General features: G+C 42.6%; 1 long non-coding RNA gene across 1 annotated transcript in view; it reads left to right on the forward strand.

Moving 5' to 3' along the window:
• Positions 1 to 22,446, forward strand: part of LOC130290321 (uncharacterized) — a 65,190-nt gene that overhangs the window by 9,258 nt on the left and 33,486 nt on the right. The window contains exon 2 of the long non-coding RNA XR_008847566.1: positions 5,415 to 5,541. This is a non-coding gene — a long non-coding RNA (uncharacterized LOC130290321). The remainder of the gene's footprint in view (positions 1 to 5,414; positions 5,542 to 22,446) is intronic.

The raw sequence follows: 22,446 nt of genomic DNA on the forward strand, positions 1-22,446 counted from the left end.
ATGGGATGTCCTTAATAGGGATGTCCTTAATAGTGATGGGGAAATTAATCTGGGGGGGGACAATTGCCCCGTCCCCCCCCTAGAACCGCCACTGCATGCATTATACACAAAACACACTGTACACATTACATACTGTACATGCATGCTTCACACACACAGATACTGTACACATTACATACTGTACATGCATGCTTCATACACACAGATACTGTACACATTACATACTGTACATGCATGCTTCATACACACACACTGTACACATTACATACTGTACATGCATGCTTCATGCACACTCTGTACACATTACATACTGTACATGCATGCTTCATACACACACAACACACTGTACGCATTACATACTGTACATGCATACTTCATACACACAGATACTGTACACATTACATACTGTACATGCATGCTTCATACACACACAACACACTGTACACATTACATACTGTACATGCATGCTTCATACACACACATGCTGTACACATTACATACTGTGCATGCATGCTTCATACACACACTGTACACATTACATACTGTACATGCATGCTTCATACACACAACACACTGTACACATTACATACTGTACATGCATGCTTCATACACACACAACATACTGTACACATTACATACTGTACATGCATGCTTCACACTCACATACTGTACACATTATATACTGTGCATGCATGCTTCATACACACACTGTATACATTACATACTGTACATGCATGCTTCATACACACATACTGTACAAATTACATATTGTACATGCATGCTTCATACACACACAACACACTGTACGCATTACATACTGTGCATGCTTCATACACACACAACACACTGTACACATTACATGCTGTACATGCATGGTTCATACATACACACTGTACACATTACATACTGTACATGCATGCTTCATACACACAACACACTGTACACATTAAATACTGTACATGCATGCTTCATACACACAACACACTGTACACAAATGCGTACAGGTACGCCTTTGCTCCCTGCTACTTAAGGACCAACAGAGTACCTGTACGCCCATGGGAATTTCGGTCCCCGCCGCGCACCGGGCATGGACCGGACTGGGGTGACTGCTGATATCGATCAGCAGGCACCTCGCGCAAATGCCCAGGGGGTCATCAGACCCCCCCATGTCTGCGATCAGCGCAAATTGCAAGTGAATTCACACTTGCGATTTGCGCGATTCCGGGTCACTACAGGTCTATGTGACCCGGTGGCCCGGAAAATAAGGGGGATCGCAGTTGTCCAAGACACCCATGATCCCCCTGAAGGGATAAGAGAGAGGTGGCAGGGGTACCACCCTTCCTATCCCTGCTATTGGGAGTCTAGAAGCAACGTCCAATAGCAGATCAGGGTCAGGGGGGTTAATAGGCGGGGCAGAACGGGGAAATGAAGACCGGCGCCGATGTCCACTTACCTTGCGGGCAAGGCGGCGGGCGACGATAGGTGTCGGAGATCGGCGCGGGCGGCATGTTGTGCGGCTGGCTCCCTGGATCCGACGGAAGCTGGTAAGTTGCTTAGCAACATCTAGAGGGCTACAGTCTCAGACCACTATACAGTGGTCTCTACACTGTTGCCCTCCAGATGTTGCAAAACTACAACTCCCAGCATGCCCAGACAGCTGTCATGCTGGGATTTGTAGTATTGCAACAGCTGGAGAGTCACAGTTTGGAGATCACTGTCCAGTGAGTTGTAGCCCTCTAGATCTTGCAAAACTACAACTCCCAGCATGCCCACAAAGCAGTTTGCTGTCTGGGCATGCTGGGATTTGTAGTTTTGCAACATCTGGAGGTCCACAGTTTGGAAATCACTGTGCAGTGGTCTCTAACTGTAGCCCTCGAGATGTTGCAAAACTGCAAATCCCAACATTCCCAAACAGCAAACAGCTGTCTCAGCATGCTGGGAGTTGTAGTTGTGTACCTCCAGCTGTTGCATAACTACATCTCCCAGCATGCACTTAGGCGATCAATACATGCTGGGAGTTGTAGTTTTGCAACAGCTGGAGGTTTGCCCCTCATGTGAATGTACAGGGTACATTCACACGGGCGGGCTTTATGTAAGTTTCCTGCTTCAAGTATGAGCTGCAGCAAATTGTTCGCCGCAGCGCAAACTCCTAGCGATAATCTCACTGTAACCCGCCAGTGCGAATGTACCCTAAAAACACTACACTATACTACACTAACACATAATAAAGGGTAAAACACTTCATATACTCCCCCTTACACGGTTTCCCCCCCCCAATTAAAATGAAAAATGTATTGTACAGCAGTGTTTCCAAAACGAAGCCTCCAGCTGTTGCAAAACAACAACTACCAGTATTTCCGGACAGCCATTGACTGTCCAGGCATGCTGGGAGTTTAGCAACAGCTGGAGGCACCCTGTTTGGGAATCACTGGGGTAGAATACCCCTATGTCCACCCCTATGCAATCCCTAATTTAGTCCTCAAATGCACACGGAGCTCTCTCTTTTCAGAGCCCTGTCGTATTTCAAGGAAACAGTTTAGTGCCACATATGGGGTTTTCCGTACTCGGGAGAAATTACGCTACAGATTTTGGGGGGCTTTTTTTTCCTTTTAACCTTATGAAAAAGAAAAGTTGGGGTCCACACCAGCCTGTTAGTGTAAAAAAAAATAATAATAATTTTACACTAACATACTTTTTATTTTCACAAGAGTAAAAGGAAAAAAAGACCCCCAAAATTTGTAAAGCAATTTCTCCTGAGTACGGAAATACCCCATATGTGGGCGTAAAATGCTCTGCGGGCACATAACAAGGCTCAGGAGTGAAAGCGCACTATGTACATTTGAGGCCCAAATTGGTGATTTGCACAGGGGTGGCTGATTTTTTTGCGGTTCTGACATAAATGCAAAAAAAAAAAAATACCCACATGTGACCCCATTTTGGAAACTACACCCCTCACGCAATGTAACAAGGGGTATAGTGGGCCTTAACACCCCACAGGTGTTTGCCGAATTTTCATTAAAGTTGGATGGAAAAAAAAAAATCACTAAAATGCTGGTGTTAACCTAAATTTTTCATTTTCACAAGGGAAAAAAGCCCCCAAAATTTGTAACCCCATTTCTTCTGAAATATATATATATATATATATATATATATATTTATATATAAATACCCCATATGTGGATGTAAAGTCCTCTGCTGGCACACTACAATGCTCAGAAGAGAAGGAGCGCCATTGGGATTTTGAACAGAAAATTTGTCAGGCATTGAAGGCCACGTGTGTTTACAAAGCCCCCATAGCGCCAGAACAATGGACCCCCCCCCCCACATGTGACCCCATTTTGGAAACTACACCCCTCACAGAATGTAATAAGGGGTACAGTGAGCATTTACGTCCAACTGGTGTCTGACAGATTTTTGGAACAGTGGTCCGTGAAAATGAAAAATGTAATTTTGCATTTGCTCAGCCCACTGTTCCAAAGATCTGTCAAACACCAGTGGAGTTTAAATACTCACTGCACCCCTTATTAAATTCTGTGAGGGGTGTAGTTTCCAAAATGGGGTCACATGTGGGGGTCCACTGTTCTGGCACCACGGGGGGCTTTGTAAACGCACTTGGCCCCTGACTTCCATTCCAAACAAATTCCATTTCCAAAAGATCAATGGCGCTCCTCCTCTTCTGAGCATTGTAGTGCGCCAGCAGAGCACTTGACATCCACACATGGGGTATTTCCATACTCAGAAGAAATGGGGTTACAAATTTGGGGGGTAATATCTCCTATTACCCCTTGTAAAAATGTAAAATTTGCGGAAAAACTGCATTTTAGTGAATTTTTTTTTTCCATTTACACATGCAACTTTAACAAAAAGTCGTGAAATACCTGTGAAGTGTTAAGGCTCACTGTACACCTTTTTACGTTCCTTGAGGGGTGTAGTTTCTAAAATAGTATGCCATGTGTTTTTTTGTTGCTGTTATGGCACCATAGGGGCTTCCTAAATGCGACATGCCCCCCAAAAACCATTCCAGCAAAATTTGCTTTCAAAAAGCCAAATGTGAATCCTTCTCTTCTGAGCATTGTAGTTCACCCGCAGAGCGTTTTACATCCTAACATGGGGTGTTTCCATAATCAGAAGAGATGGGGTTACAAATTTTGGGGGGCATTTTCTCCCATTACCCTTTACAAAAATGGTAAATTTGGGGAAAAAACTGCACTTTAGTGAAAAAATGTTTTCATTTACACATCCGATTTAACGAAAAGTCATCAAACACCTGTGGGGTGCTAAGGCTCACTGGACCCCTTGTTACGTGCCTTGAGGGGTGTAGTTTCCAAAATAGTATGCCAAGTGGGGGTTTTCTGCTGTTCTGACACCATAGAGGGCTTCCTAAATGTGACATGCCCCCCCAAAACCATTTTAAAAAACTCACTCTCCAAAATCCCATTGTTGCTCCTTCCCTTCTGAGCCCTCTACAGCACCCGCCGAACTCTTGACATACACACACGAGGTGTTTCCTTACTCAAGAGAAATTGGGTTACAAATTTTGAGAGGATTTGTCTCCTTTTACCTCTTGTAAAAATTCAAAAACTGGGTCCACAAGAACATACAAGTGTATAAAATGAAGATTTTGAATTTTCTCCTTTATTTTGCTGTTATTCCTGTGAAACACCTAAAGGGTTAACACACTTACTGAATGTCATTTTGAATACTTTGAGGGGTGCAGTTTTTATAATGGGGTATTTCTAATAAGAAGGCCCTTCAAAGCCGCTTCAAAACTGAACTGGTCCCTGAAAAATTCTGCTTTTGAAAAATTTGAAAATTGCTGCTGAACTTTGAAGCCCTCTGATGTCTTCCAAAAGTAAAAACATGTCAACTTTATGATGCAAACATAAAGTAGACATATTGCATTTGTGAATCAAAATATATTTTATTTGGAATATTCATTTTCCTTACAAGCAGAGAGTTTCAAAGTTAGAAAAATGCAAAATTAAAAATTTTTTCATCAAATTTTGGAATTTTTCACCAAGAAATGATGCAAGTATCAACAAAATTTTACCACTAACATAAAGTAGAATATGTCAAGAAAAAACTGTCTCGGAATTAGAATGAAAGGTAAAAGCATCTCAGAGTTATTAATGCTTAAAGTGACAGTGGTCAGATGTGCAAAAAAACGCTCTGGTCCTACAGTGAAAATTGGCCTGGTCCTTAAGAGGTTAATACCCATAACTCTTAATGTTTTCCACCTACAGACAGGGGCAGACTGAACGGCCGGTCCATTCAGACGTGGTCCGAGGGCCCGCCACAGCTGCTAAGGATCCAGGACACTTGTCCCGAATCCCAGTCAGACATGTGCTAGTTTCAGCTTATGTTTTTTTTCTATGTTAATATCCATATCCTGCTCATGCTCTCTGTATCATTAGCAGAGACAGGCAGCAGCGCAGGGATAAAAGGTACCTGATTAATGGCTCCGCCCCCGGCACAGGAAGAAGAGGGGGGCCTGGAGCTGACAGGCCTCCTAGGAACACAGAGCGGCCTTTTCATGTGCGGGTGAGTAATGTCATTGTGTCCTGCCTCTCTCCCCTCTGACTAACAGTATAACCTGGGGCTGGGTGATGTGTATAGTAGCAGCCCAGTGGGGTCACTTTCCCTCCTCCAGTGTCCACAGGTCACCAACAGGTTGCATTACAAGAACAATTTTTTATGAAAAAATTCGACAAAAATTGTGATTTTTCAAAAACGCTTTAAGACCGTGCCGTTTTGTTGCGATTTTAAAAAGAATTGTTCTGGTAATGTGACCTTTTGGTGACCTGTGTACACTGGAGGAGGGAAAGTGACCCTACTGGGGCCACAACATGTGGACACACTGCTTGTTTACTTTTCATTAACCCCTTAAGGGTACATTCACATGTACGGGATCTGCTTCATATTTTTGCTGCATATTTTGTGCAGCTGATTTTGCTACACATTAGCTTCAATGGGTAGCAAAATCAGCTGCACAAAATATGCAGCAGATCCTGTACATGTAAACGTACCCTAAGGATGCAAGGCGTACATGTACAGGAACACCTCGGCTAATGCCAGACATCACCGATCAGGCTGATGTCCGACATTAACCCTTTAGACACCGCTATCAAAGTTAATGGCAGTGTCTAAAAGTGCTAACACTGACAACACATGCTAGTCAGTTAGGGAAGCTGACCACAGCGGCAAAATCGTAGAGTCCCAATCAGCTGAGAGGAAGGCTAAAGGGGCCCTACTTGGCTCACTGCCGTCAGATCGGTGCTTCAAAAATATAGGCAGCCTGTAAAAATAGAACACCAATAACACTGATCAGTGGTATGCTATAGTACAGCATTGTTCAGGGATTGGGAACAAAACGTGACAGTTCCTTATAGGGACCAGAAATTGTAAAAATAATGTTAATTTAGGACTCTTTCAATTAGGCTTTCAATTTTCTACCTACAGAACTATATGAGGGTTTGTTTTTTGCGCCACCAATTTTGCTTTGGTATGACATCAATCATTTGTCCAGAAATGCTAAGTTTTGGTCACTTCATATACCGTCATATATAAAAATTTATTTAAAAAAAACTATCAAAAAGGCCAATCTAAACAAGAATGGTACCGATAAAAACTACAGCATCCCCATATACAAAAACATTTGAGTTATAGGGGTAAGAGGATGATTTGAAGCATACACACTTTCCTACAAGAAGCTTTAATTTGTTTAAAGTAGTAAAATAATGCAAAGCCTATAAACTTTGGGTATTGTTGTAATAATATATTATTATAGATGGGGAGATTGTGTAGAGGAGGGGAGGGTACTGTAAAAATGAGAGTCTAACATGTTTGTCTTACATATGTTTTGGCTTAAAGAAATCGAAATAGCGGTCTGATGCAGACTGAGAAGAAAATGAAAAAGGACTACACTGATCTGAATTTTTTTTGATTGTGAGTCCCTAAATGTAACTGTAATCATTTATATGGTATACACATCCTGTGTACAGTACCTCTATATGGTCCTATATACAGTCATGGCCGTAAATGTTGGCACCCCTGACATTTTTCTAGAAAATGAAGTATTTCTCACAGAAAAGGATTGCAGTAACACATGTTTTGCTATGCACATGTTTATTCCCTTTGTGTGTATTGATACTAAACCAAAAAAGGGAGGAAAAAAAGCAAATTGGACATAATGCCACACCAAACTCCAAAAATGGGCTGGTCAAAATTATTGGCACCATTTCAAAATTGTAGAAAAATGAGATTGTTTCAAGCATGTGATGCTCCTTTAAACTCACCTGGGGCAAGTAACAGGTGTGGGAAATATAAAAATCATACCTGAAAGCAGATAAAAAGGAGAGAAGTTCACTTAGTCTTTGCATTGTGTCTGTGTGTGCCACACTAAGCATGGACAACAGAAAGAGAAGAGAACTGTCTGAGGACTTAAAAACACCAACAGGTACAGCGGGAGAGCGGGTAGACAGACATGCGGGAGGAGTGGCGATGGACTGTTGCGTGCTCACAGCACTTCCTCAGGCCACACGTCACTCCGTCAAGAGGTGTGCTCTTGTACCTGCCGGCGCAGTTATCACCATAGTGACCATAACTACAAAACAGCTAAAATCCCATATAAGGTGAAAACAAGTTGAAATCAACTACCTCATGACACTGTGAGTCTCTCTTGGTATACACAACTTTTAGGTAGTTAAAAATGCTCCCATTTCACATTCATCATTCATGCCTAATTGGCCCAATGCGTTCGTTCGGAGTATCCATTTGGATTCTCTCCTTAGGAGTTCCTGGTTTTTATCCTTACACTTCCCAGTATGTTCTACCTTTTCTAATGCGCTAAACCTAAATGGGATTGGTTCATCTGCATGGCATTCTTTAATATGAGCTATGAATTTAGTAGCCCCCACTCCTGTGGTGAGTGACCTAACATGCTCACGAATCCTATGAAATAGTGGTCTAATTGTCTTGCCGATGTAGAACCTGCCACATTTGCAAACTAGGGTATACAAAACGTAGCTGGTTCTGCAAGTAAAAAACTGCTTAATATGCACGTCGTGTCCCCCCAAGTTCACAAACCTGGCTTTGGCATTGTACTTAGAATAAGAGCACATTGAGCAGGTAAAATTCCCAAGCAGGCGACTATCACTAAGCCAGTTAGTTTTCTGTTTTTTTTCCCTTTCATATTTTTTTATTGTATCATGTACCGTTCTGTTCTTTTTAAATGTAATTATCGGTGGATTCTCCACTGCCCCTTTTAAATCTTTGTCTTGTTGGAGCATATACCAATGGGTATTTATTGCTTTTTTAATCAGATGGTTCATAGGGGTGTTCCTAAAGGAAAAGACTGTTCTCCCACTTCTCAGTTTCTTTTTTGTTTTAACAAGTTGTTCTCTAGAGACTTTATCTATCCTCTCCTTAGCTGTTTTTAGTACCCTCGGTGGATAGCCTCTCCTAAGCAGCTGTCTCTCCAGTTCTTCAGCTTGTCGCTCAAACAAGACTGGTTCATTATTAATCCTCTTCAGTCGGGTAAGCTGGCTGAAGGGAATCTCATTTTTTGTATGCACTGGGTGGGAGGATCCATAGTGCAGAATGGAGTTCTTGGATGTAGGCTTCCTATAGCCTGTTGTAACAATGCTATTATCAACTATTTTAATTTTTACATCCAAGAACTCCAGACTGTCACCCCCAAACACGCTGATAAACATCATGTTAACCTGATTAGACTCATTTAGGTACCGTACAAAGCCATAGAATTCCTCCTCCATTCCATCCCAGACGACAAACCTGTCATCCACGAAACGGAGGAGGTTCTTAATATGGCCCACAAAAGGATTAGAACCTGTGAAAATGTGTTGCCTCTCAAAAATGGCCAGGAACAGGTTAGCGAACGAGCACGACACCGGAGTGCCCATGGCCGTGCCCATTCGCTGCCTGTACCACTGGCCATCATAATGGAATGCATTATTATGCAAAATCAAATCCAGGGATTCGACTACAAACTCAATGAAAGCCGAGGACTTCTCTGTACACTCAAGGAATTCCTTCACTGCCCATATACCCGCATCCTGTGGGATGTGGGTATATAGACTTTCTACGTCTATAGACGCCAATTTGTATCCCTCCTGCCATCTAAAATCTTTTAAGGCAGCAATGAGGTCGCCCGTGTCACGGATATATGTAGGAGTGTATTTTAACAATGGGGACACCAACCAGTCGATGTAGCTGGACAGGTGTTCCATCAGAGCCGGCCTGGTGGAGGAGACATTTTTTTATGCGTTTTTGGCAATATATACCACTTAGGTTTTGCTGGGTTATTGGGAAGAAGGCGCTCGGCTAGTTTTTCAGTGATTATGTTTTTCTCCGTGTATTTCCTAAGATGGCTCCTCAGTTTGTCCATTATTTTTAGTGTAGGGTCACCTTTTAATTTTTCATAAACATAGATGTTATCTAGATGTTTATGGGCTTCTTTTTCATAGTCATCTCTACGTCAGACAACTACCCCTCCTCCTTTGTCTGGTTTCGAGATGACTATGTCATCTTTTTCTTCTAGCCATTTCAAAGCTTTTTTTTCCCTCTGCAGTTATGTTATGGACAGGGGTGGGATAGATTAATGCCTTAATGTCCTTACAGACTGATCTGTAAAATAGATCCACTGCCCCACCTGGAGCTATTGGGGGATTGAAAACTGATGCATTACCCCCTGAAAAAAACTTTTCCTCTGTATCCAAGGCCTCCTCCTCCAAGTGTCCCCCCAAAACCATTAGGTCCCTAATTACCGCTTCATCTCTTGGAGAATCCTCACATATCACCCTAAAACCCAGGGGACCCACAACACACGGCACTTCTCCCTCTCTTTTTTGTTGCTTAGGTGACAGATTTTTATTTAAGTGTGAATTGGTTGCGAAGAATTTCTTTATATTGACTTTGCGTACACCTTTGAAAAAGTCCTCCTCAAATGATGCATAATCAAATGGTTCGTTAATGCCGAAATTCAACCCCTTATTTAGGACAGAAACATAAACTTCACTCAGGTCATAGTCCGTAAGGTCCCACTGTACCTGTTGCCATTTTTACCTTTATGAATAAAGAAGACACCTTGGTCGGAATTTTCGGTGAGTGCAGCGTCTTCTTCTTCTTCTTGAAGTAATTAGATTATTTCTTTGAACTGTTTGGACGCGTGCACTGCGAACACCGACAGCCACATGAGTACACCTGATAGCTCCCCGCCTAGTACATGTGCATGACAGAGACCCGTAGATGAGTTACTGGTGCCGGTATTTCCTTGTATGAGAAGTATTGTCTGAGGACTTGGGAACCAAAATTGTGGAAAAATATCAACAATCTCAAGGTTACAAGTCCATCTCCAGAGATCTAGATTTGCCTTTGTCCACAGAGCGATACATTATCAAAAAGTTTACCCATGGCACTGTAGCTAATCTCCCTGGGCGTGGATGGAGGAGAAGAATTTATGAAAGGTGTCAACTCAGGATGGTCCGGTTGGTGGATAAGCAGCCCCAAACAAGTTCCAAAGATATTCAAGCTGTCCTGCAGGCTCAGGGAGAATCCGTGTCAGCGTGAACTATCCGTCGACATTTAAATGAAATGAAACTCTATGGCAGGAGATCCAGGAGGACCCCACTGCTGACACAGAGACATAAAAAAGCAAGAATACATTTTGCCAAAATGAACTTGAGTAAGCCAAAATCCTTCTAGGAAAACGTCTTGTGGACAGATGAGACCAAGATAGAGCTTTTTGGTAAAGCACATCATTCTAATGTTTACCGAAAATGAAATGAAGAAAAGAACACAGTACCTACATTAAAATATGGGGGAGGTTCAATGATGTTTTGGGGTTGTTTTGCTGCCTCTGGCACTGGGGGCCTTGAATGTGTGCAAGGCATCATGAAATCTGAGGATTACCAACGGATTTTGGGTCGCACTGTACAGCCCAGTGTCAGAAAGCTGGGTTTGCGTCCAAGATCTTGGGTCTTCCAGCAGGACAATGACTCCAAACATATATTAAAAAAGCACCCAGAAATGGATGGCAACAAAGCACTGGAGAGTACTGAAGTGGCCAGCAATGAGTCCAGATCTAAAACCCCTTGAACACCTGTGCAAAGATCTTAAAATTGCTTTTGGGAAAAGGCGCCCTTCCAATAAGAGAGACCTGGAGCAGTTTGCAAAGGAAGAGTGGCCCAACATTCTGGCCGAGAGGTGTAAGAAGCTTATTGATGGTTATAGGAAGCAAATGATTTCAGTTATTTTTTCCAAAGGGTGTGCAACCAAATATTAAATTAAGGGTGCCAATAATTTTGTCCAGCCCATTTTTGGAGTTTGGTGTGACTTTGTGTCCAATTTGCTTTTTTTCCTCCCATTTTTGGTTTAGTTCCAATACACACAAAGGGAATAAACATGTGTATAGCAAAACATGTGTTACTGCAATCGTTTTCTGTGAGAAATAGTAAATTTTCTTGAAAAATTTCAGGAGTGCCAACATTTACGGCCATGACTGTATAATCACTTATATAGTATACAGATCCTGTGTAGAGCTGGTATCTACCACTATATGGGAACTGTATGGGGATTTTATTCACTATAGTATGGCTGTATTATGCAGATATTGCGTGGTGGTATATATTTCCTCCTTGAATACAGGTATTATTGGTCAAAATTATCTTACCTAAGTTAAGGTCATATATATATATATATATATATATATATATATAGTACAATTATTCCAACATAAAACAAACCCTCATATGTGTCTGTAGGCAGGGGTGAACTGAAAACAGTCAGGGCCCCTGGACCAAATAAAGCAAGGGCCCCAAGTCAGCCCCTGGCCACACCTCTGCCCGGCCCCTATTCTACCCAAATCCCTCCTCATGCGCCACTTCTACATACAAAATAAAATTATATATATAGATAGATAGATATACATATATTTGTAATAACATCACTTATCCTAAGACTAAATCTATGGTGAAGCCCCAAAAAATATTTGTGAAACTAAATTAAAAACAAAAAAGCAATTTTTCACATTTTCTGGGTTTCGTTTACATGCAGTGCACTTTACAGTTAGTATGACGTGATATTTATTTTATAGGATACACAATTTATATAGGTTTTGTTTCTTTTACAACTTTTTGTAAGAAAATAAGTATGCTTCAAGGTGTCCTCTTATATTTTTCTATATATGGGCTGTTAAAGGGCTCATTTTTTTTTTACAGTAATCTGTTTTTTACATGTACCATATTTGTTTAGACTGGACTGAAGTCTAATGCCGAAAAACGCATACCTTATGGGCAGGATAGGGGATAAGATTTAGACTCTGGGGGGTCCGACCGTAGAGGAGATCACAGGGGGTGGTCGGACCCCCACGATCTAAAACTTATCCCCTCTCCTGCAGATAAGGGATACATTTTTGGCATTACATATCTCCTCTATTTACTTTTTATGAATTGTTTTTCTGGTATTTGAAGTGGCCAAAAATTTGCATTTCTGGACTTTGGTATTTTTATACATTCACGCCATTCACCCTGTGGTTTCATTAACTTTATATTTTAAAAGTTCTGAAATTTTTGCACTCATTTTTCACATTTTATTCACTATTTTTTAGTCACCACAGAGGAATTTTAGGTGCACTCTTTCGATTGCAACCACTGTTCAATGCTAAGCTATAGTACAGCATTGATCAGTGTTATCTGCACTCAAAAAAGAGGATCACCAACTGCATGGAGGCAGGTAAGAGACCTCTGGTTGCCATCTTAATTGATCTGGTCCCGATCAGTCCACTGAGCTAACGGGCACCAGTATTTTTACCCTTTCGAATCCAGTGATCAACCTTAATTGCGGGATCTAAAGGGTTAATGCCGGACATCAGTGTCCAGCATTAGCGGTGAGTCCTGGCTACTGATAGCAATTGCATTTAAACACTATTTGGGAATACAGCCTTGGCTTTAGCATTAATTGGATCCGCACAATAAGGCCATGTGGAATAAAATATGTCCACATGGAAAACACGGGCAGACATTCTGCACATCTGAATAATCCGGCGGGCACAAGGACCACCCAGAAATGTGCCATCTCTTAAACGGCAATGCATTTCCGAGCTAAATCCACAATAAGAATAGAAATATCTTTTTGCGGATGCTGAAATTGAGATTAACATCTGCCGTGAAAATTTCAGCTTGTGAACAGTGCAGAAGAGTCACATTGAATTCACCTGGACTCAGGGACGGCTGCAGTGGAAAATGCAGTAGATGGGAAATTCAGTCTGTCAAAGTTCCTCTGAATGCATAAATATTGGCTCGGTTTATTTTATACACATACATTACATTATAATTTTGTTGAATGTCATTACATAAGTTTACATATGTGGTGTCCATAGGGCTCTCCTGCAGGCACCCCCCCCCCCTTGCTCATCAGTTGCTGCTTCGTATAAATGCATTGTAAATGTATTGTGCATATTGTTCAGTGTATATAAAGTTGCACAAATGTATAGCACCTTCCTGGGTCATGTGATCTACTGTCATGTGGTGTACCCAGAGTTCCCTGGGTACAGGACCTACAGGCTTTGCAACTAATGGGCTTTAGTCCAGCCCCCCCTAGTATATAAGGGGCTGTAGTCTCTCAGTTAGCTCTTTTTGCTCTCTTGAGACCTGCACCTAAAGCAAGCACAATCTCAGCATATACTCCTAAATTCATCTCATCTAGGCCAAAGCCTAAGGAACCTCCAGCCACTTCAAAACGTGAGTTATCAAGCTCTATCTACAATTCTAGTGACTACTACTCAACTCAAGTATACAATTAGTAGAACAGTGGCCTGCATAAATCTCAATACTACAAGTCCCAGCAAGCCTGCAAGGTATCCGGCATCCCGGTTGCCTCTTGAGAAACTGCATAATTGTAAAGACCATTTCATAAGAAGTTTAGGTAAAAGTTTCAGTTATCTCACAATTCCTGCTGTGGACATTCCTTTATTGCCTGCCGTTTTTGGGTTGGTTGTTGGCAGGGCCTTATAAAGAAAACAACCACATCCTGGCGTCACGACAAATCAGGGGTTAATAACACCTTACCCCACAGGGTTAATACCACCAGACGCTGCTAAACCATTGCAACACCCCAGGCACCACAACCGATGAGGTTGCCAGATACAGCCTGTGAAGAAGACGTGTACAGGGCGCCCATCATGGATCCCAAACACATGTCAAGGTCCAGTTCAGCATCATCTTTAACAGAGAGTGTGCCCAGGCCTACTCCCCTGAGGAGGTGAGGCCTAACCATCGGGCACCAACATTTGTGCCTAGGCCTACTCCGGAGCCGGAGGTGTGGCCTAATCAGCAGGCATCAACTGATGTGCCGTGGCCTACTCCACCTAAGGAGGTGAGGCCGAACCAACTGGCACCAACTGTAGTACCAGTGGCCTCAGCCGCTGCCATTAATGTTGTTGTGAGCGTGAACCCATCAGTGGCACAGTCCCGGCTCACAAATGTTTCTTGGGACACTATTGTAAACCCCATGAGGGAAGCCCAACCTCATGCTCCTCGCTATATGTTGCAAAGTAGTAAGCACGCTGATAGGTGAGGTTGGGAGGCAAGAAAATCCTATTTCTAAAGTGTTATGCTCATCACTAACTGTGTGGTACACTAGTACCCTCTTGTTGTTAGGCTAGGTTCAGACTACGGAATTTCCGCCGGAATTTTCGCTTTGAAATTTCCGGCAGAAATTCTGCTTACTATAATGCATAGTGTAGTGAATGATTTTCCGTTCACAAATTCACACTTCGGAATTTGTGAAGCGGAAAATCCGGATGAAAAATCCGCTAATAAATTTCCGCCTGAAGAAAGGTGTTGCTCTTTCTTCAGGCGGAAATCCTAGCGGAACACATAGCAGTGTATAGGAGACTGCAGTGTCCGTGCGGTCCTAGCGCCGACTAATTCAGTCGGCGCAGGCAGAACTCGGAATCTCCGGGCGGAAATTTTCTGCCCGGAGATTCCGTAGTCTGAACCTAGCCTTACAGGTTTTCTTCAGTTCTGCAACAAGTTCAAGATAAAGGGGGAGATTTATCAAAACCTGTGCAGAGTAAAACTTGCCCAGTTGCCCATAGCAACCAATCAGCTTGCTTCTTTCATTTTTAGGAAGGCCTGTGAAAAATGAAAGAAGCGATATGATTGGTTGCTATGGGCAACTGGACAACTTTACCTCTGCACAGGCTTTGATAAATCTCCCCCAAAGTGCCTGGCAGGACTATGGCAAAAAGTTCTCCTGTTTACAACGTAACCACCTTCATAAGTTTGTGTCCAGCGCCTGGCCGAGAAACTCCTTGCCTGAGGAGATCCTAGTAAGTTTGTGCCCGGCATAGCTGTGTTTTCATTCAGGACTCCGTAATGTAGGTGGACTGTAGAGCCTTACATGATCATTAACCCCTTAAGGACCAAGGACGTACTGATATGTCCTTGGTCCTGCTCCCCTGATATAACGCGGGGTTACACGGTAACCCTGCATCATATCACGGCGGGCCCGGCGTCATAGTGACGCCGGGACCCGCCGCTAATAGCGCGCAGCGCCGATCGCGGCGCCGCGCACTATTAACCCTTTAAACCCTTTAAAACCAAAAGTGAAAGCTGCCGGTTAACTCAGTGGGCTGTTCGGGATAGCCGCAGCGAAATCGCGGCATCCCGAACAGCTTACAGGACAGCGGGAGGGCCCCTACCTGCCTCCTCGCTGTCCGATCGCCGAATGACTGCTCAGTGCCTGAGATCCAGGCATTAGCAGTCATGCGGCAGAATCGTCGATCACTGGTTTCCTATGAGAAACCAGTGATCAATGGGACCTATAACACTGCAAAAAAAAAGTGAAAAAAAAAGAGAATGAATATCATTTAACCCCTCCCCTATTAAAAGTTTGAATCACCCCCTTTTCCCATAAAAAAAAACACATTGTAAATAAAAATAAACATATGTAGTATCACCGCGTGTGGAAATGTCCGAATTATAAAAATATATCATTAATTAAACCGTACGATCAATGGCGTGCGCGCAAAAAAATTCCAAAGTCCAAAATAGTGCATTTTTGGTCACTTTTTATATCATTTAAAAATGAATAAAAAGCGATCAATAAGCCCTATCAATGCAAAAATGGTACCGTAAAAACTTCAGATCACGGCGCAAAAAATGAGCCCTCATACCGCCCCATACACGGAAAAATAAAAAAGTTATAGGGGTCAGAAGATGACAATTTTAAACGTATAAATTTTCCTGCATGTAGTTATGATTTTTTCCAGAAGTACGACAAAATCAAACCTATATAAGTAGGGTATCATTTTAATCGTATGGACCTACAGAATAAAGATAAGGTGTCATTTTTACCGAAAAATTTACTATGTAGAAACGGAAGCCCCCAAAAGTTACAAAACGGCATTTTTTTTTCAATTTTGTTGCACAATGATTTTTTTTTCCGTTTCACTATAGATTTTTGGGCAAAATGACTGACGTCATTACAAAGTAGAATTGGTGGTGCAAAAAATAAGCCATCATATGGATTATTAGGTGCAAAATTGAAAGAGTCATGATTTTTTAAAGCAAGGAGCAAAAAACGAAAATGCAAAAATGCAAAAAACGAAAAACCCCCGGTCCTTAAGGGGTTAATGTAAATGTTATAATAGTAATATATTTTTGTGCACAAAATTTTGCACTCAAACAGCAGGTAAATGTAACCTGAATATCTCAAGTGTTGTGCTGCTGATATGTAACCTTTGTGCTGCCAAGCAAATAAAATTTATGGTTACATAAAATGTCAAAAATGTAAATGGTTTACTGTAAGTATAACATTTCTGTACATAAGTATAAAATCCCTGTACAGAAGTGCGTAATTCCTGTATGGAAGTAAAGAAAAAAAACATTTCTTACAGGTGTTATAGTGTTTTCTTAAAGGTGCTCTCCCAGCTCCTCTGGGAGTAACAAGAAATGTCACCCTTCACTAGCACCTAATTAATCAGATATCAAGACTGACTTCACATATATTCATAAAATTCAGTGTCCACATAATCCAGTACATAAACTTCAGTAGTGTACATTCCCAAAGTCTAGTACACATAATTCACTAACATTCCAAATACCTGTCTCACAGAAAAAAGAAAAAAAAATGAGTCTTAGGGACTGTAACGTATTCTATATTAGTCCATACCACTGTTTTGCACAAATGTCATGTACTAATATGCTCTTTCTTATCTCTACGTGGTCTGGATGCTTTTGTGGCCAGAAGGTATTCCTGTAGCTAACTAAAAAAAAATACATGTATACAAAAAGGTAACAGTCAGTGTAATTGTTATCTAAATCCAGAGTTCTAGGGGTAAGTGTGCAGTACCGATAGACCCTAGTAGCTAAGGCATTGGGCAGAAAGCCTATCCGCAACCAGTGTATAACAAGGGAAATAATATGTGGTATTATATCAAATATATGTCAATAAAAAGGTAACAGTGAGATTAATTTCACTATGTAGAAGCATTACAGTCATTATACATACTTCATGTCAAGTGTCAGTCAAAAATATTCTATTGTCATAGTCAAATATCTACATGGCAGTCAAATGTCAAATGTCAGACATAAATTAAATATCCAATGTCATGTGTTGATAAAGTTTCAGCTGTAGATGGATGTTATAGCTAGGATATAACTAATTACATCTCATGCATAGTCATTAGAGATGCATAAACTAATAAACTAAAGTAGAATGGAGATACCAAAGGTATGAAAATGTCATATAGCATGGTTGTCATGTTATTGGTGTTATTGCTGTTATTAGTACTCTTAGTAAGTTCTAAAAAGAAAAAAAAGAAAAATTTACTTATCCCATCCTATTCATGAATAAGTTCCAGAGCATGTATGGACATTATTTAAATGCACAGAGACTCTATATATTTTTTTCATCATTTTGGTTATTATCAGCCTGAACTGGGACATTTGGATTAATGCTTCAGGACTGCATCCGTCCCTATGGCAATTTCGTTCATCTCCCTAAGGGGACATACATCAGGAACGACTTTGTTAAGTAAGGGGGTTTGAGGTGTCCCGGTACAGGACATGGTCCTGTACCCTTCCTAAGTCCCCTAAGGAAGAGTCCCTGCAGTCCATAGGGCTCTCCTGCAGGGCTCCCCCCTTGCTCATCAGTTACTGCTTCGTATAAATGCATTGTAAATATATTGCGCATTGTATATAAAGTTGTACAAATGTATAGGACCTTCCTGGGTCATGTGATCTACTATCATGTGATGCATCCAGAGTTCCCTGGGTACAGGACCAACAGGCTTTGCAACCAATGGGCTTTAGTCCAGCCCCCTAGTATATAAGGGGCTGTAGTCTCTCAGTTAGCTCTTTTTGCTCTCTTGAGACCTGCACCTAAAGCAAGCACAATCTCAGCATATACTCCTAAATTCATCTCATCTAGGCCAAAGCCTAAGGAATCTGCTGCCACTTCAAAACGTGAGTTATCAAGCTCTATCTACAATTCTAGTGACTACTACTTAACTCAAGTATACAATTAGTAGCACAATGGCCTGCATAAATCTCAATACTACAAGTCCCAGCAAGCCTGTGAGGTATCCTGCATCCCGGTTGCCTCTAGAGAAACTGCATAATTGTAAAGACTGTTTCATAAGAAGTTTAAGTAAAAGTTCCAGTTATCTCACAATTCCTGCTGTGGACATTCCTTTATTGCCTGCCGTTTTTGGGTTGGTTGTCGGCAGGGCCTTATACAGAAAACATCCACATCCTTACGTCATGACAAATCAGGGGTTAATAACACCTTACCCCACAGGGTTAATACCACCAGACCCTACTACACCATTGCAACACCCCAGACACCACACATAGTTCTAGGGGAATACAGTACAACACTAGTATGGTATGCATCCTAATGAGAACAACATTCTTTATCATTTTGTCAATACAGTTTTGTTCAGGTTTCACACAGTTAAAACCTTGAAGATTAGTGGGAAATCAATCCAACTCCACAAAGATGTAGCTGTGTTGTGCCAGGTGCTGATATGACTAATATTCTAATCCACACACCATGTATTTAGAGGTCAATGTACATATAGAATACAGGTGAGCCGGGATATATAATCTAAAATAAAGTTCAGGTGACACAAACCCTTTAAGGGTAGGGTCACAGGGAACAGATGCACAACGTATTTTACACTGCGGATCCGCTGATGACCTGACCCCATATTGTGCCTTCAGCTGTTCCCCCAATGGGCCTGCCAGTCACCATGCGTACTCGCAGTGTACTCACAGACATTACTGAGCCGTCGCGATGTCTTAGTACATTGTGTATGCGCGCTGTAACTTGCAAGTCTCTGTGTGGCTGCCCGAAGCTGCTCATCAGCGGATCAGCAGAAAAAAATGCGCTGCGGATCCATTTTGTGTGATCCTACCCTAAAGAGGTATTAGACACTCATCAACACCATTTCCCTATGCTCAGACAACCATTATCTTCCTGGTTTAATATACAAACACCATTATGACCCTATGTAAATTTTTACTTAAAAGTGTTCCTGTCAATTGAAAAAAATCTTTTGACCTAGAGCAGAGTTTTCCAAACTTTTCATGTTGGTGACATGCTTTTTAGACATGCATTATTATGTGACACTCTCTTCTCTGTACCGCCAATTGTACGTATCATGTTGTATGTGCTACATTGCCCTGGGGGAGAGACCAATAGTAAGGGAGCTCCACAGTGCTACAGTAGTAGACTACTTATATATTATCTTAAGTATTAATATCAGCATTACAAATGTGGCTGCAACTCCCAGTGCCATTTCATCACCCCCTGTGCCACTTCATCACCTCCCTTCATCACCACTTGTGCCACTTCATCATACCTTGTTCAACATCATCACCCCCTGTGCCTCTTCAGCCTTCTCCTTCATCACCCCCTGTGCCACTTCAGCCCCTTCTTCATCACCCCTGTGCCACTTCAGCCCCTCCTTCATCACCACCTGTTCCACTTCATCACCCCCTGTTCCACTTCATTGCCCCCTAAATCATCCCTGTGCCACCTTATCACCTCCCTTCATCACCCCTTGTGCCACTTCATCACCCCCTGTTCCACTTCATCACCTCCCTTAATCACCCCCCTGTGCCAGTTCATCACCCACTGTTCCACTTCATTAACCCCCTTATCACCTCCCATGCCACTTAATCACCTCCTTTCATCACCCCTGTGCCACCTTATCACCTACCTTCATCATCCCCTATGCCACTTCATCACTCACTGTTCCACTTCATTACCCCTCTTCATTAATTCCTGTGCCACCTTATCACCTCCGTTAATCCACCCCTGTGCCACTTCATTACCCACTGTTCCACTTCATTACCCCCTTCATCACCCCCTGTGCCATTTCATCACCTCCCTTTATCACCCCCTGTACCACTTCATCACCCCTTTCATCATCCCCTGTGCCACTTCATCACCTCCCTTCATCACCACTTGTGCCACTTCATCATACCTTGTTCAACTTCATCACCCCCTGTGCCAATTCAGACCCTCCTTCATCACCACCTGTGCCACTTCATCACCCCCTGTTCCACTTCATTGCCCCCCTTCATCATCCCCTGTTCCCTTTCATCACCTCCTGTGCCACTTCATCACCTCTTTTCATCAGCCCTGTGCCACCTTATCAGCTCCCTTCATCACCCCTTGTGCCACTTCATCACCCCCTGTTCCACTTCATCACCTCCCTTAATCACCCCCTGTGCCAGTTCATCACCCACTGTTCCACTTCATTAACCCCTTTATCACCTCCCATGCCACTTAATCACCTCCTTTCATCACCCCTGTGCCACCTTATCACCTCCCTTCATCATCCCCTGTGCCACTTCATCACTCACTGTTCCACTTCATTACCCCTCTTCGTTAATTCCTGTGCCACCTTATCACCTCCGTTAATCCACCCCTGTGTCACTTCATTACCCACTGTTCCACTTCATTACCCCCTTCATCACCCCCTGTGCCATTTCATCACCTCCCTTTATCACCCCCTGTACCACTTCATCACCCCTTTCATCATCCCCTGTGCTACTTCATTACATCACCCCCTGTGCCACTTCAGCTCCTCCTTTATCACCCCTGTGCCACCTTATCACCTCCCTTCATCACCCCCTGTGCCACTTAATCACCCCCTGTTTTACTTTACCACCCCATCATCATCTCCTGTGCCACTTCGTCACCTCCTTTCATCACCCCCTGTGCCACCTTATCATCTCCCTTTATCACCACCTGTGCCACTTCAGCCCCTCCTTCATCATGCCCTGTTCCACTTCATGGCCCCCTGTTCCACTTTATCATCCCCTTCATCCTCCCGTTTCACTTCATCACCCCCTGTGCCAATTCATCACTTCCTTTCATCACCCCTGTGCCACCTTAACACCTCCCTTCATCTCCCTCTGTGCCACTTCACCTCCCCTTATCATCCCCTGTGTGACTTCATCCCCCCCTGTTCCACTTCATTACCCCTCTTCATCACCCCTGTGCCACCTTATCATCTCCCTTCATCACCCCCTGTGCCACTCTATCACCTCCCTTCATCACCCCCTGTGCCATTTCAAGGGAGTCAGAAGTCCCAGCAGCCACTATTTCACACTGAATTTAAATGGCTGCCATTCTGGATGCCAGTTTAAGATTAGGCAGCACAGGCAGTGGCCACTTAACAGTGACCAGCAAATGCTGCTGCATTCAAATGCAACAGCAATAGCAATATGAATTCAGGTAAACGTATGCTATTGGCAGATGCAAATTAAGGTTGGTGGAGGCCTTCAAGTAAAAAAATATTTGGGACCCAAAAACTGCCCCCAGCTTACTCAAGGCCTTACATTTTACTGTGGTGAAAAAGACAAATAGATTGGCCCTATTGAGGAGGATCAGTGGTGGAGGACGGCAGAGGGCAGTGAGTACTAGAAGTCGGTGGGGACCGGTGGGGTGCTTTCATTGATCATCTTTGCGTGGCCCCTTACAAGAACACCATCTGTACTGCCCGGCTAGAAGCAGGCACTAGATACCTTAGATATAGTCACTTCTCTATCCTATCTAGGACTTCTAGTGTTTTGCTGTTACTGCAAGGTGCTGATGTTTGCAGATTAAAGGGGTACTCCACTGGAAAACATTTTTTTTTTAAATCAGCTGGTGCCAGAAAGTTAAACAGATTAGTACATTACTTCGATAAAAAAAATCTTAATCCTTCCAGTACTTATCATCTGCTATTATGATCCGCAGGAAGTTTTTTCTTTTTGAATTTCTTGACCACAGTGCTCTCTGCTGACACCTCTGTCCATATCAGGAACTGTCCAGAGTAGTAGCAAATCTCCATAGAAAACCTATTCTGCTCTGGACAGTTCCTAAAATGGACAGAGGTGTCAGCAGAGAGCACTGTGGTAGTGACAG

The sequence above is a fragment of the Hyla sarda genome, chromosome 1, assembly GCF_029499605.1.
Source record: "Hyla sarda isolate aHylSar1 chromosome 1, aHylSar1.hap1, whole genome shotgun sequence".
In the NCBI taxonomy this organism is placed as follows: Eukaryota; Metazoa; Chordata; class Amphibia; order Anura; family Hylidae; genus Hyla; species Hyla sarda.